Source organism: Podarcis tiliguerta (genome assembly GCF_965153285.1).
Source record: "Podarcis tiliguerta genome assembly, chromosome: 3".
NCBI classification, from domain to species: domain Eukaryota; kingdom Metazoa; phylum Chordata; class Lepidosauria; order Squamata; family Lacertidae; genus Podarcis; species Podarcis tiliguerta.
Genome location: NC_139536.1, coordinates 62,492,715 through 62,505,558, shown reverse-complemented (window position 1 = coordinate 62,505,558; position 12,844 = coordinate 62,492,715). Strand labels below are relative to the sequence as shown.

The following is a 12,844-nucleotide window of genomic DNA, read 5'->3' as shown; positions in this document are numbered from 1 at the left end:
ATTTCCATGGAGTAACTGTTCAAAATGCTTAGTTTTGGCTTGACAGATCATACCTCCAGTCTTTACTGGGATTTATAAATTCTTGGCTTCTTATTTCAATATTACATTCACACTTTCCTTTCCTTTTAGTTGTTAAATAAATAATTTCTTTTCCTTTTTATTTATTAAATTTAGATGTACACCATACCCTAGTATATGCACCCGCCCTGTGGAGCGCCCTCCCATCAGATGTCAAGGAAATAAACAACAACTGTATATGACTTTTAGAAGGCAGCCCTGTTTAGGGAAATTTTAATGTATGAAGTTTTGTTGCATTATTATTATTATTATTATTATTATTATTATTATTATTATTATTATTTTCCTGTTGGGAAACCCAGCCAGATGGGCACGGTATAAATAATAAATTATTATTTTTACTGTCTCATTCAGTTTCTGCTGTCTCATTCTGTTGGTAGACCCAGATCCAGTCATAATCTGCATCATTGAATAGAGCAATTTAACAATTGTTAAAACTGAGGCTTTTATCTCAAGTGGCTTTTATTCAAATTTATTTAAGAAAGGGATAAAGGTTGGAATCTATATATGAAAAATTCAGCTTGGAACCTAGGTTGGGCATTTAGTATATTATTCTGCCAGAGCATTAATCTGCAACCACTAACGAAGTACTACACATTGAATGTGAATAATAGAACCTGGATGACTTCAAATAAGTGTATCTGCTTGGGTGTAAACTTATTTAAAGTTGTGATTTTTCACATTAGCAGCTCCTAACTTCAAGGGAAGTTAACACTCGGTGCTGATTTCCTTCAGTGTGTTTTTGCTATGCAAATAAGATGATGTAGAAAGATAAGACAGCATAAAAGCCAGGCCAAAAAATAAAAACGTGAAGAGATTTCTTTTCTTCTTATGGATCAGCTGAATGATTCAAAGGTGTCTGTGATTTCAGGGAGACGTTATTAGGAGCCAGAATCATTTTTCTAGCAGGGAGAGCAGCCCAGACCAAAACCTGTCATCCTCCTATCCAGAGTTAATACTTAACATGATTTCACACTCATAATGGGCTTTCTATTCTGTTGTGCCCTATAAGGGTTTATTTCCTTAAACTCAGCTAAAGAAGCAAAACCTTTCCAGAAATATAATTACACATTTCTTTAAAGCAGCCTCTTCCAAATTGTTCAGACACAGTAAAGCTAAAAAACCCAACATTCTGGAAACATTATCAGGATTGCAATAACACTTGTAATGTAGCAAGTACTATGGAGACAATGATGTTACTGTATATAAAATATAGATTATTGGAAAAGTTGCAGTAGAAAAGGTTTAATAATAGGGCCCATGGAGGGGAGCTGGGAAGTCCAGAGATTCGGAGGAATCTGTAAATGTGAATGGTTGTATTGTTATATACTTGTAAAATAAAAAAATATATATATTTCAAAAAGAAGAAAAAAGAATACCCAACGTTCTAGGGTTCGGTAACAAGTTCAACAGTCTTGCACTCTTTTAAAATTGGGTCTCCAGGTCTCCTTGTGCAAGCAGCTATCTTTTACTATGCCAGAGCTTCCCAACTCAACTCAAGAGTAGCTGTGCCATGCTCCCAAATCAGGAGAGGATGGGTGTGATGCCAGCAGCCCCTTATATAAGATTATAAGTTTGCTAAAGAAGCCTTGGACTTCCTGTATGTGGTGGGGCCACTGGGCTTGCTGGAAAGTGAGAGGCCTTGCTTAGGGTCCCCCTCCAGGAGCACAAATCTCTGTGACATCATAGCTGAAAGTGGTCCCTTAAGATGCTGTAACTTGAGATAAGATCAACATTTATGAGGTAGGGTTGGAAACTCGGGCCAAGAGATCACACTCTGTTATCACCAATTGCTTTAATTATACCATTAATCATGGTCAGTTGCAGGACAGAGAAAGGAAACCGATTATAGTAAGCTACTGAGGGCTTTGAATAAAGGCTCTTGGGTATTTTATAGACCAGAATAAATTACCAGCCTTCAGTCAATAAAATAATACGTCAGCATTAGCAACTGTGGCCTTTTAACGCAATGATGATCTCTTGAAAAGCTAGGCCGATTCTTTTCATTGTGACATGAAAACACCCAGATTCTTTCCCTAGTAGTCAATATCTCCCCCATGGAGGACCTGTAACCACTACTTTTAGCTATGCACCACCACCCAGCTCTGATTAAAGCCAAGCCTTATGCTGACATTTCTTTCTCTTCTGTTTTACAGAAAAACACAGTGTTTGTTTAATTCTCACTAAGAAATGATTAATGATTTTAACAGTAAAAATAATAAGGAATCAATATTATATAATAACTATAAAATTAAATTATGCTTCCCAGTGCTATTTTTCTAGAAAAAGAGGTGCTGGAACTCACCATGAACACTTCCCTTGATCTCTTATACAGTGGTACCTCATGTTAAGTACTTAATTCGTTCTGGAGGTCTGTACTTAACCTGAAACTGTTCTTAACCTGAAGCACCACTTTAGCTAATGGGGCCTCCCGCTGCTGCCATGCCACCAGAACACGATTTCTGTTCTCATCCTGAAGCAATGTTCTTAACCTGAGGTAATATTTATGGGTTAGCGGAGTCTGTAACCTGAAGTGTATGTAACCTGAAGTGTATGTAACCCGAGGTACCACTGTAATGACAATAGCATCCACCTGAGAGGTGCCAGAAATGAGTTCCAGCAAGTTCTTGCTGAAAAAGAAGCCCTGATGCTTACAATATATATATATATTCAATATAGATATTCAAATTAAAAAGGTAAAAAATGGCATTGAAAGCATGACTTAATTAAAAATAAAGATTAAAGCAGAGCAGCAGAGAAGCCCAAGTCCTACTTCCTTCCTGGACAGTCAAGATTTTAGATAAAGATAGCAGACAATTGTGTGTGTAAGAGAGAGCACACACACATTTGTTGGTTTTATTGTATTAATTTTTGTAATTCACCTGGGAATTTCTAAATGACAGGCAATATGCAAATAAAATAAATGAATAATAAGTGAGGCTTAGCTGGGTCAAAGAAGGAGAAACTCCTTGAAAACAAGCCTTTGTATGTCCTAATTTTGACTTTCCCCCCTCAGGTTGTAGACAGTGGTAATTTATGGTTTGCTTTGTAGCATTTACCCTAAGTAAGCTACAACTATGATGTGATATACTCTTTTAATAAGATACTTGCTTGTTGTTAATTTATTAATTCCCTTCTAAACCACTGTTTCCAAGTGATTTACACATAAATATATTAAAGGTTGATGGTGCTAAAGCTACAAGAATCTTTTTAAGGAAAAGAGTGAAGTATGCCTTATTTATTAGTTGTAAAAGACAGTACACTTTCTTGCCTGACATTTTTTTTTGGTGCTATTTATTGTTTACTAGTCAGGGAAAAGGTTCTCTTTTTTTGCTTTGATTTATCCTAAGTAAACAAAGCTAAACCCAAAGTAAGTTTACCCCTAAGTAAACAAAGCTAAACCCGAAAGAATCAAAATGGATGAACAGCAGTCCAAATGATATCAGAAATATCAATTGGACCTCTCGTCCAGCATTCAGAGATATGTCTCTGTGTGAGAGAGAATGAAAGAGAGAGAGAGAGAGAGAGAGAGAGAGAGAGAGATTGCCAAATCTGGACATGATATAAAGCTGACAGGAAAATGGGTTGCGAAAATTAGGGATTCCATTAAACATTAGCTCTCAACTCCTCAGTTTTTGCCACACTGCTTCACTTTTAAGCCTCTTTCCCACTTAACCCCCCCTGCCCCTGCAGGCTCCATCATTCTTGGAAGTCCTGCATCACCTCGGCTGTCAAATGTGTGCTAAAAGTAGCTGCTTTCTCTTTTGCCCTCACCCTGTCAGCACCCGGGTTTTGCCATACACGCTGCTTATTTTCTGCAGTCACAGCACTGCCACTTCGCAACAGGCAGTGTAAGATAAATGAGGTAACTTGTTAATTTTAAATTGATTTTTTCACACTGGGGAAATTTGGGTGTGAGAATCTAGAAACAGAGCTTGATTTTTCGAAAAGATGTGGAAGAATTCTCCATTCAAAAATCCTAAACATTTGCCTTTTAAAAAGCTAACCCTCTTTTTTTCTGGGAAGCAGGTTCTTTTCAAGACTCTGAGAGGCCCAGAGGTGGAATGTGTGCCATTGCCCCTAAGCAAGCATATAATTCTTTCAAAAACCATCTATATTTGACATGATCAGTGTGTTACGTTCCTGTGCCTTTAAAACGGGGAAAATTAAAAATACTATTTTGGATTCACTTCCAGTGTATAGCTCTCATTCAGTCCTTCGGTTTGTGAGATTCTCTTTTCATGTTTCATCAAAGCATTTCATAGACTAGGGGAGGCGCGATCACCACAGAAGCACATCTAGTCTCTACTGTCACATCCTCTGAGCTTAAATTCAAGCAAGTCATTGCCAATAGGAACAAATAGCAGCTGCTGTGTGGTGGGTTTTCCTTCCCACCCCAGCAGACAAATTACCTAGGTGGGAAAGGGTTAAACCTTCCTCACTGCATACTGCAGTTCCAGTGTGGCCTTGCACAGTCACTTCTTCTCTCAAAAAATAAAGTAGCCCATGCTGAATGGTTGTTTGGAAATCATGTTTCACATAACTTGTTGTGCCACCCTGATGCCCCCAATGGACATAAATGGCAACCTGTTCTAACCAGAGCAAGCTGACCCTGTTCAATGTTCGCCGTCTGAGTAAGCTGCGGGAGATAGCTTGCTTCTGATTTTAGTGGGACTGTCTTATCTTTGTAAAGAAGCGTACATAGGAATGCAGGCTGACCCCTTTTCTAATCTGTGTGCCCTATTCATGCATTTTGTGGAAGGCGTTAAGAGCTTAAACTGGGAAGGGAAGGGGGACACTCACAAGGCCTTCCCCTGTATCTTCTCTCTGCATGTTGACTCCATTTCTGGCATGCAAAGGTTTGAAGCAAGATCCTAAGCGCATCCCACTGACCACACTTGGAATCTCCTGTCAGACTTCCACATGTTGAGTGCAAAGATCTGACTCTCCCATTTGTAAAAGGATGGGAACATCAGGGCTGGGGGGGAATGTGCATGGTTCTGCTTCCCTTGAATTAGTTCATTTTGAATGCCTGAAGGATTTTTATTTAATTATATTTTATTTTTAGTGTTGTGTGCTGATGGTTGGTGGGAAGGGGAGAAGACGCACAGTTTTTTGGAAAGCTGGCAAGAAAAAATGTGTTGCCATTTAAGCTGACTGCCAATTAGAATGCAATTCCTGAAAACAAAACAATTGCTGCTTATTTAAACTTTGTGATAGACTAATTCTATCCAAAAATCACACACTCTAAATGTGTTTGTTCTGTTCTCTGTCAGCTGTAACATTTATTTATTTCTGCAAATAATTAAACCAACAGCCTCAGTCAACACAATGTGTTACTATTACTTCTTGTTTATAGCTTAAACGCTCATTTTCTTTCAGGGTTCTCATTTGTTCTGGGTTTTATGAAGTTTGACAATTTTTAATTGGTCTTTTAGCCCACCAAGATACATTTTTAACCACCTCCACCCACATAAATCCTTGGTAACAAATAAGGATTGGCTTTGTGCCTTTTGCCCACATGTAGAGTTTCTCTAATAGATGGCCCCTTTCCACATTATGCTGGAGACAAGCTTTCCTTCCACTGACAGCCAAATTTTCCAGCTCCTGCTCCCAGTCTGGGAACATGCCATGGGCACACAGTCCAATATGTGCGGTTGGAATATGTGTGGTTGGAGGAAGGTGTGGTGAGATTGCTTGGTTCACTCTTTCCACCTGTCAAAATACAGATTCAGTTGTGCTTTATTTTTATATCTTATTTGGGGTGCACCATTAGGTATTGATCATTCAAGAGAACACACAAAAACCTCTTCTGCTCTGAAAACACGTGAGATGGTGTTGAAGACTTGCCCTGGGCAGGCCTGTTATAGCGATGGTATGTGTGCCACTCACTGATGACAGGCATAGCCAGCCATGGTCAGCCTTGTGGCCACGACACATTGCTGTGGGCATAAGGACACTTTGCAGCTGCCAAGAACTTGTGGCCAGTGGGGTGTGTAGTCATCTTCTTTGGAAGAGCACATTGGCACCAACAACACAGGCAGATGTAACTGTGCAGTTGTGGAAGAGAAATTTAGGTTCCTAGGCAGGAGGTTGAAAGCCAGAAACTTCAAAGTAGCTTTCTCTGAAATTCTACCTGCTCCACATGCAGGATCAGCTTGAAAAGCACAGTTGCATAATTTCAACTTGTGGATGAGACATCTATGTTAGAAGGTGAGGTTGGCTTTGTTAGGCACTGAAGAATGTTTGGTCACAAGCCAGGCCTGTGCAAAAGGAACGGGGATCCACTTGAATCAGAGCAGAACCAGACTGTTGGTGCTTAGAATTTCTTAAAAACCTGGCAGAGCAGCTTTTAAATTGATTGGGGGGTGGGTGGGAGAGACAGCAGGAGCTGTGAAGCAAGTGGTTCAAAACAAATCATATTCCAAGGATGAGGGTGCTAATGTCCGTGATTGTTTAATGAGGGAAGGGTAAAACTAGGTACTAAGAGTGCTGGTGTCAGGGCCTAGGCAGAGGAAGAATGGTGGAGACCACCTCCCCAGCCTGACCCTTCCAGAGAGGAAGAAGGCAGTATAGATTTACAACAGTGGTTTGTGGGAGGTCATAGCTCAGAGGTAGATGAAAGTTGGGAAATAATGGGAGAGGAGGAGGAGGCAGAGCCAGAGCAGCTGACTGGCACGTTATCACTAGAAAGCATTCCAGACCCACCATCTCCCAGAACCCGGCAAGCCTTCAAAGTAGGAGAGCAAAGGGCTCGGAGACAGATGGCCCTAAGCAGCAACTGTAAGGTGGGTGGTGCTGTTGATGGTTGAGGAAGTAGGAGAAAAGGGGGGAGTGGAGATTTACTCTGAGCAACACCATTACTCCAAGAGGCTGCATTTCTAAGCCTCTCTCTGTGAATATTGAATAAACAGTGTTGTCTTTCCTTGTCTTATCCATTCCTGGCAAACTACCATGGGGGTTGGATCCTCTGACGCCTGACAGCTGAGGTACATGAGCAATTCAGAGAGATGAAAACATTATAGGGCGAAACACATGTGCCAAAGACGTCTGGAGACAGGCATCATGTGCCAACAAAGGTAGGCTGGAATGCATGGTTATGGAGACAAGCCTAGATGGAGAGGGCATAACAGAAACCTGGCAGAATGGAAATAACTAGTGGGACACCAGGGGTGCCATCTTCTTAACAGGATTGAGGGAGCCTATGCTCTGTGAGGGAGCCATGTGATTTCGCAATGTCACATGTGTGATGCCATGTGACACCCTGATGCCACACAATGCCACAGGGTACCAGGGATGGACCAGAATGCCTCCTGAGTACTGAGGGGGCTCGGCTCAGTCCCCTCAAAAAATACATTGGGGTGGCGAAACAGCCTCGGCCCCTAGGAGTTGGTGCACCTGTGGGACACAGTTCTCTGGGGATACAAGCTCTCTGAAAAGGACAGGGAAGTGTGCACTCTGGGTTACACATCTTTGAAATAGTTTTTCAAACATCCTTCAGGTTTTTCTCTTGGTCCACCACCATCACATTTGCTAGAAATATAAACAGACTAACAGAATAATAGAATTGCTGGGGGAAAAGGTTTGCAGTAAATATCAACATTTACAAATTTAAAAAAACAAGTACCAAAAATGCTGTCATAGAAAATATACAGGCCTAGTGTACTGAAGACTGAACTGGATAGAAATGAGCTACTGACATAAGCAAAAAATCTCTGGCAAATTATTTTTTGGATTTGTATGCTGGAATCAAGCTTTTCATCATTCCCCAGAAGCAGGGTGTCAATAAATTGAAATACTGAGAATCACTTCAGTATTTCTACAGTATTTCAAGTTCAGACTAGCACATGTTCCTATAACATATGCAACATTTGGCTTACTGTTTCTTCTGCTGCATTCAAATGTGCATTGCTCTATCCACTACTGGCCTGCAGCCAAAGATCCTTTTGTGAGGGACATCAGATCTGCTGTGGTACCGTGATAACCTTTTCAAAGTAAGTGGTACCTCGGGTTAAGTACTTAATTCGTTCCGGAGGTCCATTCTTAACCTGAAACTGTTCTTAACTTGAAGCACCACTTTAGCTAATGGGGCCTCCTGCTCCATGCCGCTGGAGCACGATTTCTGTTCTCATCCTGAAGCAAAGTTCTTAACACGAGGTACTATTTCTGGGTTAGCGTATGTAACCTGAAGTGTATGTAACCTGACGTACCACTGTATTCCATCAGCATTGGCAGCACCGGCTGTGTCAAATGCTCCTTAAAATTAAACTTCCTTAAGTTTCTCAAAGAAAATGATGCTGATGCAAGTAACAAACAACTAAAAAACCCTGCAATAGAGGCATAATTCCACGTGGTGGCACCGTAGATAGCAATTGCATTTCAAACACAATGGTAAAGGATACATTCGGGGTGGGTCTTTCCCAGTGATTTTAAAAAGTTGGACAACTCCCCCTCTCCCAAGTATTTTAGTGAGATAGATAGATAGATGATAGATAGACAGATGATGATACATAGACAGATGATAGATAGATGATAGATAGATAGATAGATGATAGATAGATAGATAGATAGATGGATGATAGATAGATAGATAGATAGATGATAGATAGATAGATGATAGAGATAGATAGATGATATAGATAGATGATAGATAGATTAGATAGATAGATAGATAGATAGATAGATGATAGATAGATAGATAGATAGATGATAGATAGATAGATAGATAGATAGATAGATAGATGATAGATAGATAGATAGATAGATAGATAGATAGATAGATAGATGATAGATAGATGATAGATAGATAGATAGATAGATAGATAGATGATGATAGATAGATAGATAGATAGATAGATAGATAGATAGATAGATAGATGATAGAGATAGATGATAGATAGACAGATTGCACTATTAGTGTCAGGAATGAAATTCTCGAGGAAAGCTTGCTGCTAGTGGAATAGACTTGCTGCATGAGATGACCACATCCTTGTCCATTGTTAAAAATACCCCAATGTATGGGGTGAGAGAGGAGAAACAAAAGGCATCTGCAGTGGAAAGGCAGGGCTCACAACCTTTAAAGGACTGGCAGTGTAATCGTATCCCCATAGTAAGTGACTTTAGCACTAAATCCCTTAAAAAAAAAAAGAGTAGTAAAAAAATCACAGATGCCATGCCATCACTGTGAGTATTTTTGCCACTTCTTAAAATGAATGAGCATGCCATTGCCAGGCATGTAAGCGCTAAAGAATGTTTGTAATGAATGTGAAATAAAGCTTGATGGGGCAGGCATTGATGAAGTTTTGTGACTCTCACTTTGCCATGTTCAATATAACACCTTTGCAATGGATGTCTTAGGTGTGTGGGGAAGAACAGGGTATAGACTATGTTGCCCAAGTGAAAATATAGTAGCACCATTTCAGTGATGGGGAAAATGCTATATCCCTGCAAGAGAAGTGCCAACTTACAAAAAGAAAGCTCTTTGGATTCTAGACCTCAGTGAACTCATAACTGTTATTCTGCTTAAAAGCCAGAATCAGGAAGTGTATGTGTATTATAAAGCCAGTGGAGAGAAACCTGAATAGAAGTCTAGAAAAAATACATCTGAGACAAATCTGTTGGGCCATAGCTGTTGAATGAAAGTAAATCATATCAAAGGGCATAAGCAAGAAATCACATCCCTGAGTGAAAGATTCAGAATAATGTTTTACACCCTGAAGATGAAATATTATGAGTCAAATGTGGGAGAAAGGTAGAGACAATGAAATGGCGAGAGATTGATGTGCACACACATACTCCTGTCTGAGATGGTACAGCAGCCAACCATGGCCTGTTCAAAACTCAGAATGCTTATAGACAGATTGCATGTTAAGTAATCCTTGACCCCGATATTCAAGAAGCAGCTTCAAGGAGAGTTTATGGTTCATAAAAAAATCCTCACTCTGCATCTTTTGAGCTGTGTTATATATCTGACTTCATATGGAATGAAAAAGGAAGCCTGCAAAAAAGGAAGCAGGGGAACAATGCTCCTTTTTATTCTAAAATCAGTCTAGTAGAGTCAAGATTATTGTCCTGCCATGGTTTGGAATTTGCCCCCATCAATGGCAAAAAGACATCTACATCAGCCACCACGACATTCATTCACAGAGAGAAACTCTCCTCTGTTCAGAATGGAAGAGAGGTTTGCTGTTCAGTCCTAGCATGCAGTGAAATGTGGGGTTGTCTGCTGGAGCAGGTTCAGAGAGGCTGAGCCAATGCAAACAGGGATTGAGCAGCAAGAGCAAACAGTCTCTCATGAATCATGGGTTTTTGAAGGGATATTTACAAAGGTCTTTTGTGGGAATCAGAGGAGGCAGGACCGGCTCACCTATAAGGCGGACTGAATCAGATGCCTTGGGTGATGGAATATCGTGGGGCAGCAGCCCTGTGGGTTCCCTGCTCACCGCTACCGACGCTAGCAGGTTGGTGTAAAATCCAGTAAAGTAGATCTTAACAGTTAAAGTCCTGATCCAAATTACAAGCAATTGTATAATTCATCAACATTCTACCATTATGTTGTGGCCAAACAGGTACAATTAGTTGCTATTCCTGCGCTATTGATCATGGTGCTGTAACTTAGCATGGCAAATACATATCCAGTAACAGACATTATGGAGAACTGTTAATTAAAACATATAAGCAAATCCAGCTCTGGCTTCACCAAACTATCTGCCATGGCAAACTTCACTCAGATAAAATCTGTACTGGCCCTTATCCATCTGTAACCAGATGTTCTGACCATGCCTATATTCTTACCATATGAACACACATGGAGTCTGTGTGCAGACTTAGCTTCCCTGTAAATTACAGTTTACGAGAATGTTCTACTCACATGTGTAAGACAAATCCATAAAAACAAATTGCACAGAATTGTATTGAGTTGGTTGTATGGAGTATACGTATATGTATGTATATGTATATCCCAGAAACAGTAAACTGGAGCTGTTGTCATTAACCTTCCTGAATCTTAAATTATTAAGAGCTTCTTACAATTCTATTTGCTTTAAAATAATATCTTTTAAACCCAATGACACAATTGGAACACCCTTCCTTCAGATGTCAAGGAAATAAACAACTACCTGACTTTTAGAAGACATCTGAAGGCAGCCCTGTTTAGGGAAGTTTTTAAGGAGTGATGTTTTTATATATGTTGTAAGCCGCCTGTCTGCAGAAGCGGACAAACGCCGCTTCCCTCGGCCTTTAAAGCGAGATGAACACCACAACCCCAGAGTTGCCCATGACTGGACTTAATGGTCAGGGGTCCCTTTACCTTTAAGCCAGCCATAGTGGCTTACACCAGAGATGGGTGGGATAGTAATAATAATAATAATAATAATAATAATAATAATAATAATAGATACAATGATTATGATGATGTTATCTGATTTATTACCCAGCCAATAAACTCTGCTTACTCTTTCTGCATATTCTGCCATGCTTTCACTGGGCAACTGGTTATGTTTTTTATTGATCAGCCCATTCAGTTATCCCATCCATAAGAAGCTGTCAGCACTATAAACCAAGAATGGACAAGATTTTCCTATATCCATGGAAGCCAGCGGTGCTTCTTGCCTCTAATTTCACTTACAGCATACACAAGTCCCCAATGCACTCTGTTGGCATTTATTGCCTTCCTCACTTGCTCTTCCTTCCATTATTAAAGAAACATTTTTTGCATGTGGCTTGAACATCGTTCCCAAGTGTATTCTAGTCCTGATATTTAATCACAGGGATTGGCTGCCAGTCACAGACTGCTTGAGCTCTGCTCTTGCTGAATGTGATTTCAGCCGCATCCCCTGATTAAATTATACCATTGCTTAATCAAGGATGATGTATTCCTTTTATATTGCAGGCAAGCAGGGGTATTGGATAACAGAAAGGGTCTGTAATAGTGCTTTGTAAATGGTTCTGCTCATAATCTCAAGGGATAAGATTGTTATTTGTTTATATAATATGTTAATTTTGATTTTGCATGTAGGACGGAAGACTGTGCATTTGAGGGGCATGTCCAGAATCCATTTACCAATAAATGGACAAAAAGGTACTTATACATCTACTGCTTTCAATTGATATGCTGCCAGGTGTGCCTTATTTTCAGTTAATAACCTTTGGATGACCGACTTATTCCAAAAATGGTTTTGTAGTGATTTAAAAACATAATAGTAATCCTGAGGTCATGGACAGAATGTACATTGCAAACTGCAGCTAGGTCCTGCTTCTTTTCCACATCAGCTCATCTGAGTTGATTTTCTTGTAATAGGAATGAATCACTTCATGAGTTTGCTATCTAGGGGATTCAGGTTAAGCCCAGGGATAGTGTTTCTCTCTGCACAGGTATGAAAGGGGATGCAGTGCAGCAAAAGCTTGACCCACTCATCTGCTTCCTCCACCTCCTGGGGGCCAATATAATAGCTCTGTTTGTTGAGAAAGCTGTAACTACATCTTCTTTAATAACTACATATCCATTAAAAAGACTGGTAGATTTCTGGCTTTCAAACTTGCAAGTCTAGTGGTATTCTTGACAAAGGCTGGACAAGGAAGCAGCAAAAAAAGGTATAATTAGTAATTTCATTTAAATACTAGATATAAACCAGTCCCACCATAGCTACAACCTGCAATGCACTCTATGTGGGGCTACCTTTGAAGGTGACCCGGAAACTACAACTAATCCAGAATGTGGCAGCCAGGCTGGTGACTGGGAGTGGCTGCAGAGACCATATAACACTGG

At 40.1% G+C, this 12,844-nt stretch overlaps 1 protein-coding gene and 1 long non-coding RNA gene across 3 annotated transcripts in view; one reads left to right on the top strand and one right to left on the bottom strand.

Annotated features, from left to right (window-relative positions):
* Positions 1-12,844, bottom strand: part of SAMD3 (sterile alpha motif domain containing 3) — a 43,287-nt gene that overhangs the window by 19,252 nt on the left and 11,191 nt on the right. The window lies entirely within an intron of this gene.
* The window catches only part of LOC310675061, a 65,596-nt gene continuing 61,003 nt past the window's right edge, over positions 8,252-12,844 (top strand). Inside the window, exon 1 of the long non-coding RNA XR_014509908.1 lies at positions 8,252-8,284. This is a non-coding gene — a long non-coding RNA (uncharacterized lncRNA). The remainder of the gene's footprint in view (positions 8,285-12,844) is intronic.